The 6,000-nt window shown below is 50.2% G+C and overlaps 1 non-coding gene across 1 annotated transcript; it reads left to right on the forward strand.

The window, feature by feature from the left end:
* The first annotated feature begins 4,677 nt into the window (after nt 1-4,677).
* LOC128341373 (small nucleolar RNA SNORA5) lies at nt 4,678-4,765 on the forward strand. The gene has a single exon (XR_008314382.1). It is a non-coding gene; the product is annotated as a small nucleolar RNA SNORA5 (small nucleolar RNA).
* Nucleotides 4,766-6,000: the final 1,235 nt, after the last annotated feature.

A 6,000-nucleotide genomic window follows, 5' to 3' on the forward strand; every position in this document is an offset into this window, starting at 1 on the left:
TGATGCCAGTTTTAGGCGGGACCAGTGGATCCAAGCAGCAATCCCCTCTACCTTGACAGCTGTTGGGGTGGCATTCCTTGTACTTACAATCTTCAGTCTGAAGGGATCATGACTCTTGGTGATCTCATTCCATAACTTTTAACACTGAAGTTCATCTCTCTGTGGAATTAACAGAGAAGGATCTTCAACAGAAAATGTCCAGTGAAATTTAAGTTAATCTCATATATATATATGAGATTAACTTAAATTTCACTGGACATTTTCTGTTGAAGATCCTTCTCTGTATATATATGTATATACATATACACACACACACACACACACATACACACACACACACACACACACACACACACACACACACACACCAGTTTGGAAAGGTGAAATCTTCTTTAACTAGCTTTACCCGTGCAGAGCATCTGCATGCTAATACTTTATTGATCAGTATCATAATACCTTTTAAAACTGTGCGGCAGGATGGCGGCAGGGATAGCAGTGGAGACTACAGCAAGAGTTCCTACCTTAGTCCTGCCTTCCTCCCCAATGCCAGGTTGGGCCATTTCCGGGCCATTTGGGGCCCCGGAATGGGCGGAAATGGCCTGACCTAGCATTTGGGAGGAAGGCAGGCCTGAGGAAGGAGCTCTTGCTGCCGTCTCTGCCATCCGGGTGGAGATGGCATTGAGAGTTCTGTCTTCAGGCCCAGCTTCCTCCCAAATGCCAAGTCGGGACATTTTTGGGCCATTCGGGAGTATTTGGAAGGCAGGCGGCCCATGGGAGGAGCCCTTGCCGCTGTCTCTACCATCATCCCTGAAGCATTGCTGTGGCTGCAGCTCCTCCCAGTTCCACGGGCTAACACAAGGGCACCTTACCAGGCTTGGAGATCCACAGCCCTATAGAGGTGCATATTCATTATGTTCAAGTCAAGGCCCAGCTCACCACGCCCACCCCAAAGCACTCCAGCATGCCACACGTTGCCTTAGCATGTTATATGTTCAGGTATGGTCCTCACATTTCTGGCTGCTGAATCAGAGTTTGCTTAAATCAGGGATTCGGCAGACTCCCAATTTCTCAGGGGTTTTCAATACACCTTTAGTCATTGTGACTGGGAATAATGGGAATTGTAGTCCAACTACATCTGAGGACCCAAGTTTGAGATGGCTTATATGAGGCGCAGGACAAAGAAGGAACGCTCAAACAAACAACAACAACAACAACACCAAGGACGTTGAGGGTATTCTGATGATCACAAGAAACTGGGCTAAGGGAGCCCAGCCCAGTTTCAAGTGATTGTTAGAACCACTTGGCTTGCCCGGTGGTTCCATGGTGGCTAGCCCGCCTAGGAACCCCTCCCCTTAAATGAGGTTAACGGCACGCTTGCTCTGTTAACCACGTTTTTGTGGTCCAATCAACCTCTCGACCTTGGGGGGCCTCTCCAGGATGCCCTGCGCACTCGCAAGGGGCATCCCGGGACTTCTGGGGGCCTGCCAGCTTCATGGCGGAGCTAGCAATCATGTGGGTGGCCGATCCAGCCGCCCAGAGATGGCTCCCTGCCCGTGTGCAGGGAGAGTGGGCTAAGGCCGCCCTCCCCACACAAACCCGAACGGCACTTCACACTAATTGTGTGATGCACCTCAAGAAGTCCACTGGTCAAAATAAATACTTGATTCAAAGCTTTGCATCTTTTTATTCTATTTGTAGTGTATTTGCTTGCTATATGTACAGGTACTAGGAGCATGGCCAGTGAACATGTTAGCATTGAGGGTATAGTCAGAAAGCACAGTCCAGCTCCCCCCACCACATATTCAGTGAAGCTGTTCTGGCCATCACTGAAAATAGGGCTAGGGGAGCCCAGCTAGCCCGCCTGACTGCCCCTCCTCTTAAACAAGGTCAACTGAGTGAGTGCTCTGTTAACCTAGTTTTTCTGCTCGTGTGTTAGCCACGGCTGCTTGCAGCCATGGCTGGCACACTTGGGGGGGGAGGGGACCCCAGGAAGGCACTGCGCACTCACGTGGTGCTTTCCTGGGGTTTGGGGGGCCGGGGCACTGCACGGTGGCACTCCCCTTCCCTCGATCCCCGGAGCTCCGGATGGAGCTGCGGCCAGGTGTGGGAGCACCCGACTGGACCAGCCATTCATCTGGGTGGCCAATCCAGCTGCCCAGCAATGAACAACTGCTCGTATGCGGGGAGAGTGGGCTAAATGTGAAGCACCATGAAGGTTCATGCGGGCTCTCCCTGCATGAACCCTCCTGGTGCTTCACACTAATCATGTGAAGCGCCTCAGTGTATGTGGATTAATGAGTGAATAGGGCTGAAGAAGACTCATGTGGAAAGGAGACAGATGTCCCTGCTACCCGCATCTCCTCATATGCAGGTGGACTCTGGCAACTCTGGTAAACTCTGTAACTTGTAATGTCAGATTTCTTTTGCACCATGAAAAGGGTTTCCTCATCTTAAAACCATCCTCTGACCGCTTTGAATAACTCTGTTACCAGATGGAGCAGTTTAGTTTAACTCCATCTACCTTCTGCAAGGCTGGTGGACCAATTAGAATGGATCTGTTGGTGTCCAGACAGCCCTTGGGGAGGGAGTTTCCAGTGTGCAGAGCTGGCGACTCTGTAAAGGCCCTTTGAATTGCTGGGATGTGGAGATAGCCCACACTATTAACATGGTCGCTCCTAAATGCTGTCTCTGGCTTGGTGGGGCCTGTTCTGCTCCTTGGTTTTCTAGGGTAATGAAATAAGTCGGACGACAGCTGGAATGATGCTGGAGGAAGCGTTGTGATGAATCTGACTGAACACAGGCTAGAACCCATTTTCTGGACTACTCTGTGGCAGTGAGGATGGTGAAGAAGCATTTTTTCTCTGCATCCATTGTGTCTGCTCAGTGCAGGCCAGTGGAGTTTTTTCCCCACATAGCAAAGCTTTACATATCACCCTGTACAATGGGGGAGGTATAATGGAGGTGTATCACTTCACATCAGGGGGAAAGGGGTAGCCTAGAGTGTTGTGGGGTTGGTGGTAGTCTCCAAGGGGAGCAAGGAAGCTACCAGAATTTTTTCAAAGTATTTGGGCAGAGGGCTGGTTTTTGGTGATTTGTTGAAGTTTATGCATCTTTAAGGTTTTTCTCCATAAGGAATCATGTAGGTTTCAGCAGCCCCATAACTGCACTTGGGGGGCTCTGGGGTGGCCCAGAGCGAGTGGTAGTGTAGTGAACAGAGGGCCAGCCAGCTGCATGGGTTTCTAGCCCATGGGGTACAGGGTTCTGTTGTTTCTGAGGTGTTCTGAGTGTGGATTCTCTGGTAGCAAATGAGATTTTCAATACAAACCATGAATCCACTCTCATTTGCTCTCAGAGAATCCACACTCAGAACATCTCAGAAACAACAGTTAGCAATCCCATGGGAGTGACTGGCACCCTCTGTTCACTACACTGCCACTCACTCTGGGCCATCCCAGCACCCCTCAAGTGCAGGCGGACAAGGGCGGACCCTGCTTAGCTAAGGGGACAAGTCAGGCTTGCTACCACAAGACCAGCCAAAACTGAGGCGATTCTCAGGAGCAGCAGAAACCAGGCTAAGGGAGCCCAGCCTGGTTTCTGCTGCTCGTGTGCAGCAATGGGAGCCACCTCGTCCCCAGTGGCAAGTCCACCTAAATGCTCTCCCTCTTAAACAAGGTTAATGGAGCGAGCGCTCAGTTAACCCCATTTTTTTTTAGTCATGTGTCTGACACAGCTGCTTGCAGCCATGGCAGACACACTAGGGGAAGTGGGAGAGGGGACCCCAGGAATGCACCGGGGATTCACCTGGAGAGACCCCCGAGGGCCAGGGTTAGGGTTAATGAGCCCGGGGGTCTACTCGTGTGTCACCACGCGAGCAAAGAAATGTGGTTAACGAAGTGCTCACTCTGTTAACCTCTTTTAAGGGGAGGATGGTTTAGGCGGGCTAGCCACCTTGGGAGCACTGGGCTCGCCTTTATTTTGATACTGCTATTCTGAAACAGGGTTAAAGCATATAATAAAATGTTACTGTCATCTGAAACTCGATTATCAATGCCATTATTTATCAGTAATATTTACTGATTATTATAATCATTGCTTATGATTGATTGATTGATTGATTGATTGATTATATGTATATCCCACTCTTCCTTCAAGGAGCTCAGACATGCTTATTTTTTAATCCTCACTACAACCCATTGAGGTAGGTTAGGCTGATTGATATATGGGGCTATTCTGATGATCAGCAAAAATCGGGCTAGTGTAAGCTAGCCCGATTTTTGCTGATCGTCAGAAACCCCGGGCAGGCTGCGAGCCTGGTGGTTCTAGAAAGGGTAACCCGCTCTGGAACCCCTGTTAAAAAGCAGATTTGCAGAGCGAGCGCTCCGCAAACCTGCTTTTTACAAACGTGAGTAGCCGCGGCATGCCTTCACGGCACGCTTACTCACAAGTAGACCCGCAGCCGGGAGGCAAAAAGCCGCCTCCTGGCTCCGGGGGTCTCCCCAGTGTGCCTTGCGCGCTCGCACAGGGCATACTGGGGCTTGCGGGGGCCATGCGGCCCCCACTCCCCCCACCCCCCGCCGGCTCCGTCACGGAGCCAGCAGCTGTGTGGGCAGCCAATCCGGCCGCCCAGGGCTCTCTGCCTGCTCATCTATGGGGAGAGCGGGCTTAGCCTGCTCTCCCTGCAGTTATTACAAAAGCAGGTCTCATGGATCGTGAGACCTGCCTCATATGACTGCCCCAGAGTAATCCAGTGAGGTCATTCACACAATCGAAAACTGTGTTCTACCTGGGTTTGGGAACTGTGTGTACTCATTGAGCCAGGTCTCATGATCCATGAGACCCGGTTTCTTCAGGTGAGCAGGGAGAGTGGGCTAAGCCCGCTCTCCCCGCTCACAAGTGGGCAGGGAGCCCTGGGTGGCAGGATCAGCCACCCACATGACGGAGCCGGCAGGGGGGGGAGCAGGGGCCACGTGGCCCCTGCAAGCCCCAGTAGGCCCTGCGCAATTGTGCAGGGCATACTGGGGAGGGCATACTCTTCTCGTGAGTAGGTGCGGCGCGCCACGGATACTCACGATCCTAAAAAGCAGGTTTGCTGGAGCACTTGCTCTGCAAACCTGCTTTTTAGCAGGGGTTCTCGAGCGGGTTACCTGCTCAAGAACCACCGGGTTTGGCTTGGAGCCCGGTGGTTCTTACGGTCAACAAAAATTGGGCTAGCCTCTGCTAGCCCGATTTTTGTTGATCATGAGAATCGCCCCCCAAGTTTTTTGATTGTGTGGAAGCAAGGTTAGAGGAAAACCTGGGTAGCCTTTTCTCCTACCTTGCTTCCACACAATCACTTCTACCCAGGTTTTCCTCTAACCTTGCTTCCACACAATCAAAAATTGGGAGTACACACAGTTCCCAAACCCATATAGAACACAGTTTTCGATTGTGTGAATGACCTCAGTGAGTTTCATGGTTGAATGGGGATTCAAACCTGGGTCTTCCCGGTCCTAGTCCAACACTCTAACACTACGCTATGCTGGCTCCCTTATGATATTAATAAGGATATGTCAATCCAATAATAAAAAACCTGTTTAGGAAACATTTTGCAATTATGATTATCACTATCAGCATGTTTCCCCCTGACAGGACTCAGGCACCTGTGACAGTTGCGTGAAAAGTGAAAGGTCATCAGCCAAAACTTTTCCTAGCATGACAATATAGTGATAGGGAAAGTTTCACCTGTGAGATTTCTGCCTCATAAAGCACAGGAGCCCTACCTAAAAGGGAAAGGGGGGAAAAAAGCTTGGCTACCCTACTGGCAATTTTGTCTGATGGTAGCTTTAACGTGAAATAAATTAGATCTAGATATAGAACCTAGAGGCAAAAATGAGGTTTTAGCTAATTTTCCCCTTGCCAATTGGAGGCTAAAATAGGAAACAAAATGAGATCATGATAATTATAGAACTATCAGGTATTTCTCAAGCTCGATCCCTACAATCTAATATGAATGATAGTTTT

This window comes from Hemicordylus capensis, chromosome 1, assembly GCF_027244095.1.
Source record: "Hemicordylus capensis ecotype Gifberg chromosome 1, rHemCap1.1.pri, whole genome shotgun sequence".
In the NCBI taxonomy this organism is placed as follows: Eukaryota; Metazoa; Chordata; class Lepidosauria; order Squamata; family Cordylidae; genus Hemicordylus; species Hemicordylus capensis.